We start from the raw sequence: 16,359 nt of genomic DNA, 5'->3' as shown, positions 1-16,359 counted from the left end.
AGCTATTCAGGGAGACACAAGATCTTCATGTGTGCTTTATCCATCCTGCTCATTCTCAAAAGCTGAAACTGTCTTCACATGGTCTTTTCTGTACCTCATATGGCTGGTAAATAGATACTCAGCATTATACAGTTACCAAGTGATACACCACTAAATATTAAAACCAAAGGATTCCTGGCTGTGAGATAAAATTACCCCAAACTAGTATACAAGCCTCTGACGTTTTTAACATCACCCTGTATGGTAAGCAAGAGACATGTACTATTAAACTCAAAATCTGAAACACAGAAGCAGATGTTCTAAAAATAAGCCCAACACCATCTATAGGCTTGGGTTTTTTTGTTTTGTTTTGTTTTGTTTTCAAGACAAAGTTTCTCTGTGTAGCCCTGGCTATCCTAGAATTCACTCTGTAGACCATCCTGGCCTCGAACTCACGAAATTCACCTTCACCTGTGTTTGCCTCCCTGAGAGTGTTGAGGTTAAAGGTGTGGGCCATTATCACCAGCAATACTATTTCTTTTTTTCTGGTTTTCTTTGAGATAGGGTCTCTTTGTATAGCCCTCAATGTCCTGGAACTTGATCTGTAGACCAGAATGTACTGTATCCCACAGAGATTAATCTCCCTGCTTCTGCTTCCTGAGTGCTGGAACTAAAGGTGTGCATGGCTTTGCCACCAGCTTCCATCTACAGGCTTGTACACCAACAATATAAAACCACTTATTATTAATATTTATTAGTCAATTATTATTGTCAGACACTGTTGTAGGACTTGACATATAAACAGCCTAATTATTTAAATAATTATAATTTGATTCAGTGATTTAGATTAGTGCCTTAATTTTATAAATGAGAAGAAATCATGGTACTCACCCAAAGTAAGTACCAGACCTAGTACTTGACCTCTGCTGTACTCTAGAGTCTATGTTCTTTATAACATTCTATCTCTGGCATTTTTAAAAGATGTTTTAAAATTACAAGTGTGTGTGTGTGTCTGTGTGTAGGTATATGCATGTTGAGTGATGGTACCTTGGAGGCCAAAGGCATCAGAGTCTCCCAAAGCTGGAGTTATAGGTGCCTGAGTCACCCGATGCGGGTGCTGGGAACCAAATCTGGTTTCTCTGCAAGAGTAGTGCAGACTCTTAATCCCTAAGCCATCTCTCCAGCCTCAAAGGTATGACATGACTGGCTTCAAACTCTGACCCCCTTGCCTCCACCGCTTCAGTGTATCTACCAGTGTGTCCTAGCATAACCAGCTGGCATGACAGCAGCAGGAGGAGTCTACCTCAAGTCTGGGTCACTATCACATTAATGCCAATTTGAAATTATGTTTATTTTACAGATTTACTCAAGTTGAATTTTCCATTTGCTTAGGTTTATACCTGAATCAGAACTATAAGCTTCTACAGTTAGATTTATTTGTCTATAATTTTCAATATATTCTTTTCAATAAATATATTTTGAAGTACTCAACCCAGTCTGAGCTATTAATTCTGCTTTCACCATAGTGGGCTCACCACCACAGACCTCACCAAGTAGGCTCACCATGGCTTCTCCCATGAGAAGCAGTCCCAGACCTGACCTAGAAACTTCTGTTAGGAGTACACTGGGAAAGAGGCAGGCAGCCAGAGGTCAAACAAGAGTCAACAGGTATTCGCAGTAGTCCTCATCCTCAGTGTAACGTTACCAGCCAGGCACTCGCAGGATTTGGTGAAGAAGAGTAAGGGAGGCCTGGAAAACTTCCAAAACCCTTCACAGGACTTCAGGTCTGAGAACAGATAAGCATCAGCCTGGATAGTCAGTTACACTCCACAGGAGACAGACGTGAAGAGGGTAAGGCTTGTAGGTACAAGGAGCTTTTTCTATAGAGAGACCCTAACTAGTTAGGACTACTGCTTGCTCTCTGTAGGGGGCTCCAAAGATCCTGGCAAGGAATCCTTTGTTGGAGCAGGCCGATCCTTAGGCAGTGCCCAGGGCTCTCAGGTAGTAGCCAGGACTTGTTCCCACCCTTCAGCCTGAGCTGCCTTCTGGAACCTCAGCTCCTGCTCAGTGGGGCATTGAGCAAATGCCTAGGAGCCACCTGGGTGAGCATTAGCTGCGAGGATCCCCACTGGCATTGTCCTCTGAAGACTGCCATCAGTCTCTTGCTTTTGCTTGGGTGACTTCCACTCAAAAGCAAAGTGTTCACTGAAATGGATCCAAGTAAAACGGTGTAAATGCTTGGAGTTCCACAGATCATACTAAAGGAGATTGACTGTGCCTTGAGAACCCAAGGACATGTTCTGGAGACTGGTTGCTCCTTGCTTGGCTATGCACTATGTACTTATCCTGCAACATCACCCAGCCTTCGGCATAGTCCTTACTATATTTAGATTCCTTCTTTCTACAACGCAGCCCTGAGCCACAGGCATTGTGGATCAATGAGACCCAGGTACACACCGCCCAGTACTACCTGCTTCTTGCAGTCTCTGGCTACTCCTGCTCCCCTCAGCCTCTGCATCTAGCTCTGTCTCTTCATGGTAGCAGACATTTTGTGTATGTGCATATATTTGCATGTACGTGTGTGGTATACGTGTTCATATGGACATGGATGTAATGAATGACTGTGGGTGACAAAGACTGACACTGAGGGTCTTCCTCAATTGCTTTTCTATCCTACTTATTTTACTCTTTATGTATAGTGTCACTTTCGTCTGCATGTATATCTGTGTACCACAATCAAACCTAAGTCCCCTCAAAGAGCAGCTAGTGCTCTTAAATGCTGAGCTATCACTCCAGACCCTGCTCCCCTACCTTGAGACAGAGTCTCTCACTGTCTCCAGCACTGGGATTACAGGTGTGCATCATCACAGCTGGGCACTAAGGATGCACACTGAGGACCTCGTGCTTGTGCAGCGGATGCGTTACCACTGCTGCTGCCCCAGCCCTTTACACAGCAATATAACTAAACTTATCGACCTTGAACTAAAGCGTGAGGGCAGACCACAGGAATAATTTTTTCAATAGTTTGAGGAAAATTGTTTTAAAGAAAATAATATTCAGATCTAAAAGCATTACGCCACTTTCCCCAAACCAAAGAAAGCTACTAGTAGTCAACCTGGAGTAAAAACCTGGCTGGCTTCCAGTTGGCATTAGATGCTTCACCCTGCCGGACAACCTTTACAAGTTCCAACACTTCAAAGCCTTTTCTATTATTTGTTTTAAAACTACCAGATCTCAGGTGCACACATATAAGATATCTGTAACAAACTCATTTTTTAAATGTTCTTCAGTAAAAGCTCTGATGGTTTTACTGGTAAATTCTGTTAAGCTAGGGAAAGTAATCTAAAAATATGCAAGTATTTGGGAAAAAACAACAAAACCCCAGGAAGCTGGGCACTGAGGCCATGCTTGTGATACCAGCAGTGGGGAGGCTCAAGAATGGAGGTTATGAATTTGAGGCTAGCGTGGGATGCATAGCAAAATCCTATTTCTAAGAAAATAAACAAGGGAGGTGGAGGAGGCAGTGGCACACACTTTTAATCCCAGAATTTAGGCGGCTGAGGTAGGAAATCTCTGAGTTCAAAGCCAGCCTTGTCTACAGAGTGAGTTACAGGGCAGCCAGGGCTACACAGAGAAACCTTGTCTTGAGAAACCAAAGAGAGTGGGTGTGGAGGGAGGGGGGAGGGGGAGGGGGAAGGAGAGGGGGAGGGAGTATTTACTAGCTTTAAGGAGGACAACCTAACCCTTATGGATGATGTTACTGTAATGAAGTTATAAATTATAACTACTTCCAGATGTTTATGTAAAAATCCCTCAGAAAGCATTAACAAAAGAAATCCAATAATGCAAATATAGGTAGCACATTGTCACCAAGCAAAACATACCCCAGGAGTGCAAGGTAGAACATTAAAATAAATAGACAAATAGACAAATATAATTCAATGTATTAACAGTCTATAGGTCAAAATCCAAAAGATTGCTTCAACAAATGCAGAAAAAAAATCCTCTTAACAAACTGGTAATAGTTGGGAAAATCCCCCAAACGGACAAAGGACATCTATGAACATGCATGGCTAATATTTACATTTAATGTGGAAGAATGGATCATTTCCCTGCGTGAAAGTGGCATGAATGTCCACCTATTATCACTTCTACTCAACCCTGTCCTGGGAGACGTAGCCACTGAGAGAGGTCGAAATGGAGAAGGTAACTGAGAAGGCCTCACATGATGGGGAGGAGATCAGAATCTTCCTATTGGTAAACGGCAGGCAGGCCTGTTTAGGTTTAAAGACAAAGAGAATTCACAACACACTGCTAGAAACATTGCTAAACTTTGCAAAATCAACAGGAATAAGTATAATAAAAGATGCTGAAGACTTCTATACTTAAAAATACAAAGCAGGCTGGGTGTGACAGTATACACTTTAATCCCAGCCCTTGGGAGGAAGAGGCAGGTGCTTGGTTCTCTAAATTCATGGCCAGCCCAGTTTATAGAGCGAGTTTCAGGACAGCCAGGGCTACCCAGTATAAATTACAAAGACATAAGAAAAAATAAGCATGTCATAAATAAGTAGGTAAATCATATTAGTGTATTTCAAAAGTTAGCATACTTAGACTGTCTCCTAATCCATCTGTAGATCCAATGTAATTCCAACCACAAAGGCACTGCAGGGGTCATGGAAATATTTTTTGAACTTTGTGTAGAGATAACAGCAAAGCATATTTGATTATAAGCAAGAGAGTGACTTTAGAGCCATTCTGATTATAGGAGGAAAAGACAAAACTAAAAGCTGGAATTCAAGCGAGATGTAACAATAACCAGCCTATAACCCAGCCTTGAAGAGAGGCAGATGGATGGGAGAGGGGGAAAAGAACAGATCTGAACACTAAGTAGAAAGAAGACTAAAAAAGGGTGGGTGGGGGCGGGGGGCAACAGCTCTGGTGTTGTTCACCCTCTCACTGAGATACGCACTCACACCTGTTAACTAGTTACACCTCAAAAAAAACCAACCAAGGCTAGGTCACAGCTCCAGAGGATCAGGGTTGGACTCCTGAAACGACAGGTACCTTACAATAGTCCTTAACTACAGTTCCAGAGGGTCCAATGCCCTACTTCTGGCACCAGGCAAGCATGCAGTGCGGTTATATACCCATATATTCATATAGGTAAAACACTTATAACACATAAAAATAAATAAAATCTTTTTTAAAATTCCCAATATTTCAAAATTCAAGTCTAATTATTCACGGCCTTAAGTTTTCACAGTTTACACTGAATAGATGTCTTCACTCTGTGGCATCAGAGGAGGATAAAAGGCAGTTACAAGGAGGGTACCACATTATAGCAGCCTTTCCACTAGCTGCATCACCAGATCACATTATATGTGCTGTTCTACACTCTCTGACATAGGACTGATGGGGAAAAGTCTAACCCAAGGGCCTCCTCCCTGAGGATGAGCTTTCACCTAGTCAGAAGGTGCTAGCCATGCTGCCAAGGGAGAAAAAGGTCCTACCCAGCTGTGAAGGTCTTAAGTCACAATGGCCAGCACAGCAAGATATCCCCAAAGGTTCAACCTGACATGTTTATCTTAGGGGTAACCAACCACTGTTTAATTGAACTTAAGGCCCCCATTCAGTAGGAATGTCTGGTCCTCAAAACTTTTTTTTAAAAGTTTTATTTATTTACTTTATGTATACAAGTACACTGTAGCTGTTCAGGTGGTTGTGAGCCATTTTGTGGTTGCTGGGAACTGAATTCAGGACCTCTGCTCACTCTGGTTGGCCCTGCTCACTCCGGCTGGTTGGCCCTGCTCACTCCGGCCCTAAGATTTATTATTGTATCTAAGTACATAGCTGTATTCAGACACACCAGAAGAGGGAGACGGATCTCATTACAGATGGTTGTGAGCTACCATGTGGTTGCTGAGATTTGAACTCAGGACCTTCGGAAGAGCAGTCAGTGCTCTTTAACCACTGAGCCATCTCTCCAGCTCAGTCCTGAAAACTTAAGTCAACTACCAGTGGCTGGTGGGGCCATGGAACCTGATACTTTTCCAAACTAGTACAATCTTTCACTGCATTCTTAATACTCATCCTTATAGGCACAGATAAGTGAAGCTCTTACACCTCAACAATGAAGCTTATTTTTGCAGCAACAAAATCCATTACAGAAAGCCTCAATTGGTCAAAAATATAGAGAACAACTTAGCAGGTGTCTGAAACGTCTCTGCTATATCTCCAGCACTACCTCTACACATCAGGCTCAAGGAAGATGGAGGAACAAGGGCAGGAAAGAGTCTAAGAGCCAGAGGGCTAGGAAGTCTGCTGCAAGACAGAGTCTTCTAGATTTGACAGGGAGCAACAGCAGTTGAAAAGCTAACACGGACAGGAGGACTCTCACAAAGGACCACCCCTACATGAAGAGCCACAGTCAATTAATCACTACTGAGAAAGGAAGAATTAGTCTTCCCCAGGATTGAACTCTCAGTTGGTTATCCAATATCAAATGATCGGGTCCTAAAAGCATACACTTACAAGGGACACAAAATACACTCAGCAGGTGTTATGTTTATGCATATGTAACAATAAAAATTAACGAAAAGGAGGCCATGATTTTGAGAAGGGGAGGTTGAAGGGAAGAGAAGGTGATGTAGTATTTTCTCTGTCCAATCACATTAGGGCAGTGACGGGCCTGTGATTGGACAGGAATAGAGAGGTGGAGTTAGAGTTGGAGGAGGAAAACAGTCAGGAGCAGGAGGGAGAGGGGATCATGGAGGCAGACGATGAGGACGAGCCAGACGCCACGAGGTTATACAACCAAGCAAAGGTTTTTAAAAAATAGATTAATTGGGTTAGAATATTGTCTTTAGCATTTGGCTCAGAAATTATTGTATTGGCACCTTGTAAACTGATTTTATTATTATATAAATCTGATTGGATATTAAGGCCTTAAGAGTCATGTTTTACTTACTGGGACTTAGGCGCTATTTAGATAAATGATTGTGGAGGTGTGTAAAGAGTTGCATGCGAGCAAGATGTTTTTAATAGCTGGGAGAGAATAATAAGAGCCCGCCGGGACGTGGTGATGCTGGTCAATACTGAACCAAGAACGTGGCCTGGCGGGAAAGCAAGTTTGTGGGTGGATTCATTTTTAATACTTCACGCAACAAGAAGGGGCAAAATATATGAAATTTTAAAAAATAGTGTTTCCATCAATAGGCATGATTCATGCTTTTACAACCTATGCGAAGAAGTACAGTTAACAGAAAATCTGAAAATTCTTTCTCATAGTAAATGATGATACATGTACTCTTAAACTGCCTCTAAATTTACACAGCTTCACTTCCCAGATGTTCAGACAGACAGAAATGACATCTTTCAAACAAAGAATCTGTCCAAGGTGCTGAGACCCACCTTGTAAGTAAGCTAAGGGCATCTGGCTCTAGATTCTGAGAGCAGCATGAAGGTAAGAGGCAGCCTCTCCACCCCACAGGCTTTGACCAGCTTCACCAGCATCCTCCCCAGTCCTGAGCTGCTCTCTGCTACCTACCCTTCTTTCTTTTGACTCCCCAGGCACTGCTCCTACGATTCTGCTTGGTTTGCTGCGCCTCCTCATTTCTGTCTTCCTTCCTTCCTTCCTTCCTTCCTTCCTTCCTTCCTTCCTTCCTTCCTTCCTTTCTTTTTTCTTTGGTTTTTTGAGACAGGGTTTCTCTGTGTAGCCCTGGCTGTCCTGGAACTCACTCTGTAGATCAGGCTGGAACTCACTTTGTAGATCAGGCTGTAGATCTCAGAAATCCGCCTGCCTCTGCCTCCGAAGTGCTGGGATTAAAGGCGTGCACCACCACCGCCTTCCTCATTTCTGCTTATAGTTAGCAGTGTTTTCTTCCCAGATTACAGTTTCACTAGATAGCATTCTCCACCCACGGAGAGCTGGTTATCAGGTATGGACTCTGGACGGTTAACATCCAAAGCCATCGTGTCTTAATAATTAATGTTATCCTCTCAGCTGCTGAAGTTCAAACTCTAGACACCTCCTTTGACTCCAACATATGCTGTTATTCATCCAAAGGATCCATCAGTCCTGGTTGAATTCTGGGAACTCATTCCAGTCACTGGCTCTCAAACCTACGAAGGGTTAAGAGAGTTTGTGGCTTATAGCACTGCAACCTTCTGAAACTCACAGAAACGAATGAAGCAGTCAGACCGAGGGAAGCAGTCAGACAGAGGGAAGCAGTCAGACAGAGGGAAGCAGTCAGACAGAGGTGTGCTTTCCTTCTTACACAGCTGCTGACCTTTTAAAAGCCTATATAAATTAACTCCTGGTCATCACTGGCTCTCAGGAAGGGAGGATGTATCTGTCTCATTACCGTGACATACTTCCTCATAGGAGTGAGACTTGAAGCTACTCATATCTCGTTCTAAAAACTCCTCTCTTCTGACTCATTTCAGGAACAAGATGACAAGTGCTGAACACGATGTTAATTGTTCCAGAAGAGAAGGGTAGGCAACAGCAACACTGGGGCATGAGTAACCTATTTTTACTCATAACAAACTCTGAAATAAGTTCAATAAACATCAAGATGGTTTGACTCTCAAGATACTGTTAATGAGATGAAACCCACCAACTTGGGACTGTAACATTCCTTCTAGAAAATATTGGAAGAAGACTATTTTTCTGGCATGCAAAAAAAAAATTAAAAATCAATTGCTTGTTGGAATATTATGGTCCCTTCGTAAAGCACAAAGCTTTTCACTTTCTCATTTACCTTTAGATTCTCTATTCTGATCTATTTCTTTATTGTACATCACTTGGGCTACAGAGGGCTTAGTTAGTAAGGACCAGCTGCTCAAGCATGAAAATCTGAATCCTAACCCAGCACCACACAGAGCCAGATGCAGTGGCATACATCTGTAACTGCAGCCCTGGGGTCAAAGGAAACATGATTCCTGAGCTTACTTCATCAGCCCAGCCAATGAAAAAGCTCCAGGGTTAGTAAGAGACCCTTCCTCAAAGCCTCAGTGGAGAGCAATTCAAGAAGACACTCAACTTCTAGCCTCCACACCTGCACTCATTTCCATGTACATTCAATCAAACACACACACACACACACACACACACACACACACACACACACACGTCTGAGGTTCTTCTAGTTGACTATGTTTTTAGTTTCATGAAGGCAAATCTCTATTTTCCTGAAAACCATTTTAACTTTATGCTTAAACATTTTAATTCTAATTTTCATGGTGAAACTTCCATATTAAAAAATCATATTCCATACTTATTCTGAATAAATTTTCTCAGCTATGTTAAAAGTAATTCAAAGGTATATTAATTTGTCAAATAGTGAACAATATATTACTGAATGAAAAAAGAAATAGAAAGAGGACAAGACTGCTCCTAAGAGCTTGAGGTTTTTATTAAAGATATAAGAGAAACACAGGCAGAGGCAGAGACAGATGGGGGAGTAAAGAGTGGACATGGCCAGCAGACTGGACTGGGCCACGTGAGGAGAGAGGGACGGGAGAGGGGAGAACGAGGAACAAAAGGCTAGGAGGCAAAGAGGCCAAAAAGGCCAAAAGGGGTCACATAACCAAAATGGCTGGATTATACAGGAATCAGAGAAGCTGGAGAAGGTAAGGCCAGGGGTAGTAGGTAGGATATGCTACCTCAGATCATGAAAAAAGGTAGGGACTGAGGGATGCTGGGAGAAGCAGGTGGCCAGAGTCTGCTTTACTATGTTAACAGGCACCCAAGTTAGAGCCTTTTGTCCAGGGTGTGAGACCTAAGTTATATACAGAGATTTCTCAGTGTCTACAGATCTCCTCCTGCCTCCTGCTCCTGTCTCACTAGTTCCTCTGTAAATCTGGTCAGCACTGTGAATGTGTTCTCTCTTACTGGCTCGCTGATACCTCAGTGAAGGGTGTCACTATCTTGTTGGCTGCTAAGGACTGAACCCAGAGTTAAGACTTTCAAATCTGCTTATTAAGATTCAGAAATTGGGAGCAGAGAGAATGGCTAAGAGGTTAAAGATGCAAACTAGCCATGCAGACGTCAAGACCTAAGTTCAATCCACAGAATCCACATAAAAAGCAGGATACGGTGGCGCTACACATCTGCAGTCTGAGCAATATGGACAAGAACAGAAATGTTAGGTTGGTAATTACAAGTTATGAAAATTAGAGGATTTAAATGCTAAGATGGTAATAAAAAATGATTTAAATACAAAACTCTGAACTCACCGAGGTAGGATAAATGATAGAATGTTTTCTCCTAATTTGCCAAATATAAATGGACTGGACATTATGAATATAGCTATTACACCATAGACTTCACAATAGTTCTTATTGTATACTTGTTTATCTTTATAAGAGAAAGTGCCTTTCTATTAAGACAAAAAGGGGGAATTGTAGGGGTTGGTCTAGTGATACTTGTATTCAAATGCTAAATTCTGTACCCCAAGATCTGGTTGCTCCAAGACGAGCAGATCCTCATGTACATCAGCTTTTATTGTGTAAACCTTGACCCCAAGTTATCCCTGACTGGTTTATAAAGACGCTTACAGACTGGGCTGGGCAGAAGAGACAGGTGAAAAGAAGATTCCTGGGCTTGGGGTTAGAGGCAAGGAAAAGGAGGGGAGGAAGAAGAAAGCCACCACCATGGGGTAAGAGGATTGTGAGCACATGGCCATGAGGGCCCTCCTGTTGGAGTAGGAGCAGCCCAGGCAGGGCATGGCAAGTGGTACTGTGGGGTTACTGACAGTAAAATAGACAAAATGACACAGAAGGTGGATAGCTGCTAGCTCTAGTGCCTTAAGGCTTACTATAAAGAGTTGTGTCTTTTATTTGGCAACTAAATGATCTATGGTGGGGTAAATATTATATACTTATATAATAAATATTATATTAAATATTATATTCATATAATATTTACCACAACCCTATCCCTTCTCTTTCTGTGTGTGCGTACACACACAGGGTCTCTCCTACTGTGCAGGCCAGGCTGGCCTTCTTCCACTTGCTGCTCCCTCCTGGGTACTGGGACACCCAGGTAAAAGGAACACACCAGCCTTCTGTGTACTTTATGAAGTTCAGGTGGCAGCATAGTTTGATCCTCTCCAAAGTCACACTGAAGCTTAATCTCCACTGTAATAGTTTTAAGAGAACCCTGAAAAAATGGCTGAACCATGGTTCTGCCAATGTAAATAGTATCTTGTAGACAGAAAACGTAGGCAGTTTCTGCATTTCTGCTTTGGTGTTAGAGGCACTTGCTTGCCTCCTTTCTCTTACATCTTCAGCCATGTGAGGATGCTGCTAGAGGAAGACTATCAGTGAAGCCAGACCTCCTTACCAGACACCGAATCTGACAGCACTTTTCATCTTTACCTTCCCAGCATTCACACTGTAAAATTACATTTCTGGCCAGGTGGTGGTGGTGCACGCCTTTAATCCCAGCACTTGGGAGGCGGAAGCAGGGGATTTCTGAATTCGAGGCCAGCCTGGTCTACAAAGTGAGTTCCAGGATAGCCAGGGCTATACAGGAAACCCTGTCTTGGGGAAAACAAACAAACAAACAAACAAAGAATACATTTCTGGTCTTTGTAAGCCACGCAGTCTCATGTGTTTTGTTACAGCAGAGTAAACAACTCCAGTACTTGGCACTAAGAAGTACCTAATAAAGCCAGAGGTAAATACTATGATCACCCACCATGTGACACAAAGCCTCAGTTTTAGCTTGCTCCCCAATTTGCCCAGTCTGCTCAGTCTCAGGAATGTCTCTAGTGGCTAAAGATACAAACAAGTTCATTTCTTCTCTTTTGTGAACTTTTTGGGGTTTTTTGTTTGGTTGGTTTTGAGACGGTTTCTCTGTGTAGCCCTAGCTGTCCTGGAACTCCATCTGTAGACCAGGCTGGCCTTGAACTCAGAGATCCACCTACCTCCTAAGTGCTACAATTAGAGGTAGGTGCCACCACTGGCTATAAGGTTTTTATTAATTGTATTTTTATGTATATGAGTATTTTGCCTGCAGGTATGTCTGTGTATCACCTGTGTGCCTGGTGACAGCAGAGGCCAAAAGAGACACTGGATCCCCTAGAACTAGAGTTACAGATGTTTGTGACCTGCCATGTGAGTGCTAGGAATCAAAACCAGGTCCCCTGAAAGAGTAGCCAGTGCTCTCAACCCCTGAGCTATCTCTCCCACCCAAGTTCACTTGTTCTTAATACCATTTCAAAATGGTGCCTGCAGGGTAGCTCTAATCTGAAGGGTCAGTATAAAGAGCTGCAGCAGCAACTCAAACCAGGCCCCGTGGCTATGATTTATGGGGCAGCCTGTGTTCTTTTTTGGAAAGTTCACCTCTAATTTGTCTGGGAAATGGTGGGGGGTGGGAGGGAGAAAGACTTTTCTTTGGCTCAGGGCTAATTAGCTTTCTGGGTCATCTTCCATTCTGTGTACATCTGTGCGTGTGTGAAGTCTTCCTTTCTTAGTTTCCAGACTTCCTACAGATTTCGATTCTTTTTCTTAGTGAACCCTCCACTTGGCTGTAAGAGACAGTAAAATGTTTGGTTTGGCTGACTACAGACAACTGGAAAGCGAGCAGCAGTGTTTCTTCTCAAATCATGCCAGCTGACACCACCCAGGGCTGTTAGAATACATGACCTGCTTATTAGGGCAACCCGAGACACTGATACACTCACTGACTAGGAGGTTGGGCTTGGGAAGATGTGCTTGTACCAAGAGTTAGCATTAGAACACTATGACTCTGTGTATGCACATGTGTACAAGTACCCAGAGGCCAGAGAAGGTATAGTAATAGCAGTGTCGGTCAGCTCCCTTGCATGGATACCAGAAACTGAATGAACTCTGGTCCTCTCTAAGAGCAGCAAAGGCTCTTAATTGCCGGGCTATCTCTCCACCCCAATCCTATGAAATTTTTAGCAATACAGTAACTATAATTAATCAGGCCTTGGACTTTAATTATTTTTGCTTAGCTTGATTTTGCTTATTGATTAATAATATAACAATAAGCATCTCTTTAGATTAACTTTGTAAAGAAAAAGTATTTAATTTTTATTTATTTATGTGTGTGTGCATATGTGAGTGGGTATATGAATGTGTATGTATATGTATGTATTTGTATGTGTGAGTATATGCATGTATATGTATGTGAGTATGTATGTGTGTATGCATGTATTCTTGTGCCCAAGAAAACCAGAAGAGGGCGTTGGATCTTCTGGAGCTAGGAGTTGATTTCAAGATTCAAAAGCATTACTGATTCGTCTCACCAGCTCCAGATCATCTTTTTAATATACAAATGCTAAGATATAGAATAAAAATATAATTCTTTAGTTCTTTTTAATCAAACTGAGGTAGAACAGATCTACCTGACTGCTTTTAGAGCATGTGTCTGTTTCCTTTCTACTCTACCCAACTGCCTTATTTTAAAAACTTTTGCTAGCTTTACAAGTATAATGACATCTGATTGAGTTATTTTATAAATGTAGAAAGTCTCATCCTGTAATTCTTTTATTATTTTTTTGTAACGTTTTATTTATTTATTATATGTGAGAATACTGTAGCTGTCTTCAGACACCCCAGAAGAGGGCGTCAGATCTCATTACGGATTGTTGTGAACCACCATGTGGTTGCTGGAGTTTGAACTCAGGACCTTCAGAAGAGCAGTCAGTGCTCTTAACCACTCTCCAGCCATCTGGAGAGATGAGCCATCTCTCCAGCCCCTTTATAAGTAAATTTTATAATAACTTGTGAATAATGTGAGCAAAGTCCAAAAAGGCTGTTCTCTCTCTTCTGTAGAAAGCATCACCGATCCAATAATCAGACAAACAAGCCTAGCGAGAGGTCCTTCTCATCAACACTTTAGGTTATGCTAGTCCATCTTTTCCTTTTTTTCAAGACAAGGTTTCTCTGTGTTGCCTTGGCTGTCCTGGAACTCACTCTGTAGACCAGGCTGGCGTCAAACTCAGAAATCACCTGCCTCTGTCTCCCAAGTGTTGGGATTAAAGGCATGCGCCACCACCACCCTAAGCAATTGTGAGATGTAGGAGAAGGTTCCAAGAGCTTTAATGTTCATTAAAGTAATGGTACACACTGACATGAGGCTCACTGTCTTAGCAAGTGCTACTCTAAACACAACAGATCTGGTAATACATTGACCTTTATGGGGAGAACAAAGTCAGTCAATATGTCTGTCACATACCCAGTATATAAGAAAGCTAAGATTTCATTCAAAGCTCAATGAGCTGTGGAGATACAGGCCTCTAATTGGGAGGGGAAAGTAGGTAGACCTCTGAGTTGGAGACAAGCATGCTCTACAGAGTGAGTTCCAGGATAGCCAGGGCCACACAGAAAACATATGGAAACAAAAAGATTTAACCCAAAGCTAACTGCTACAGTAATCACATCCTGAACCCTGCTCCTGAACCCTGTCAGTTGTCCACACCTGTCATGGTGCGCCCAACCTGAGCCCCACCAGATGGGAGGGAGCTACTCCAAGGGCACACAGTCCCATGATGACTCAGGCAATTAAGGATCTTTGGTTTTTAAGTCTTTATAATCCTCATTTCTAAAGCTAAATCAGCTTACACTGTTGAAAGTAACCTACTCATAGTGTGCACAGATCTAGTGTTTAATATACATAGAAAAAAAAGTATCAGAGTTTGGGAATCCATTTTGCAGCTCCAGTCACTGTTTAGTGGAGAGGTTAAAGAATATATAGAATGGTGAACGTTTCTCTCCCATCCTGGTGAGACAGTGATACTTCACATTCAGATATGTTGGAACAAATTCCGGGCCTAACTGCATTTGTTTTCACCATTTTAAAAACAAGGAAACTTCTCTTCCCTCCCTTGTGCTCTGGTTGGATGATGGCATAGGCTGTGCAGGTTGCCTGAGGCCCTGACAGAGAGACATAGCCAGCCACATATCCATATTTATAGAATTAACTCACAGAAGCCAAGAAATGGAGGCAGCCTAGAAGTCCATAACAGAGGAGAGAATGTGATACACACACACAATGGGGTCTCATTAAGGAGCTGTAGAGACAATGGAATCATGGTATTTGAGGGAAGCAGGCAGAACGGGAAGTCATCATATTAATCAAAATAAACCAGACTCAGAAAAACAGACATTGCATGTTTTCCCTCATATGCAGAATATAAATTAAGCTGCAAAGTGTGTGTGTGTGTGTGTGTGTGTGTATATACACGTACAGATATATACATCTATGATGAGAGTAACAGTGAATGGTGAATGGTGGGAGTGAAGACTGGGAAGGACACTGGGAGAAGAAGCATAAGCGAAGAAAAACAACGCAGATGAAAGGTCACAATAAACCCACTACTGTGTGCACTAGCTGAAAATGAAAACGTCTGAAAATGAAAGGGAAGTCTAAGAAGTCACTAGGTACACAGAAGAAAAGAAGGCGTCTTTATCATAACAGCAGGCACATAAAAGGCTCAGTGCCGGGATCCTTTGTTAGTCAGCAGAAAGGACAGCAGCACAAACAGCATAAGGAAAGATAAACTATTACTTAAAAAAAACCAAAACTGTGTTCAAATGATTCTTACCCTTCAGCTAAGTTTTCTTATGAATAGTAATCATTTATAAAGAGGTTAATCTAAGAATCTAGTAGGTAGGCATTAAAATGTAAGCATTTAGCATCTGTTACATACAATAAGTATGTGCAGTCAGAAATGGTAATTCTTTTTTTTTTTTTTGGAGACAGGGTTTCCCTGTGTAACCCTGGCTGTCGTGGAACTCACTCTGTAGACCAGGCTGGCCTCAAACTCAGAAATCCACTTGCCTCTGCTTCCCAAGTGCTGAGATTAAAGGCATGCGCCACCACCGCATGGGAGAAATGGTAATTCTTACCACATAGACAATATAAATCAGACTGAAGAAGATCATAGTTTTATGGTAAAGTCCATGGTGAGGAAAGTAAGTCTCTCATTCTTTGTATAGCGTTAGACAATTAATTAATACTATACACAAAGTCTGTAACAAAGGCATGGGCTCTAATAAACTCAATACCCACTTATATTTAATCATGATTTTTTTTTTCTTAGTGAAATAGATGGTTACTTTTGGGACCCATAAAATGTTAAGAGATTCAATAATATTTAAGTCCTTAAATGGGCTGAGAAATCTAGAATGTTGCTGGTGACAGTGTTCAAGCTGCTCAGAGCTTCACCCAGGGTAGAAACAAGCTGCGAGAAACCCTTCACACTCGATCTCAGGGCATCAATGGTCTAAAGCCTTGGGGTTTCTTTTTGTGAATTTCTAAGACACTAAGATGAAGTGAGAACACGCAAAGCCAGCCACGTGACTTCCCAGCTTGTGTAAGATTAACTCATATCATTGTGC

General features: G+C 42.1%; 1 protein-coding gene across 3 annotated transcripts in view; it reads right to left on the bottom strand.

Annotated features, from left to right (window-relative positions):
- The window catches only part of Kiaa1958 (KIAA1958 ortholog), a 135,212-nt gene that overhangs the window by 70,841 nt on the left and 48,012 nt on the right, over nucleotides 1-16,359 (bottom strand). The window lies entirely within an intron of this gene.

The sequence above is a fragment of the Mastomys coucha genome, unplaced genomic scaffold (assembly GCF_008632895.1).
Source record: "Mastomys coucha isolate ucsf_1 unplaced genomic scaffold, UCSF_Mcou_1 pScaffold18, whole genome shotgun sequence".
Classification (NCBI taxonomy): Eukaryota; Metazoa; Chordata; class Mammalia; order Rodentia; family Muridae; genus Mastomys; species Mastomys coucha.
This window is presented reverse-complemented; position numbering and strand designations above follow the sequence as displayed.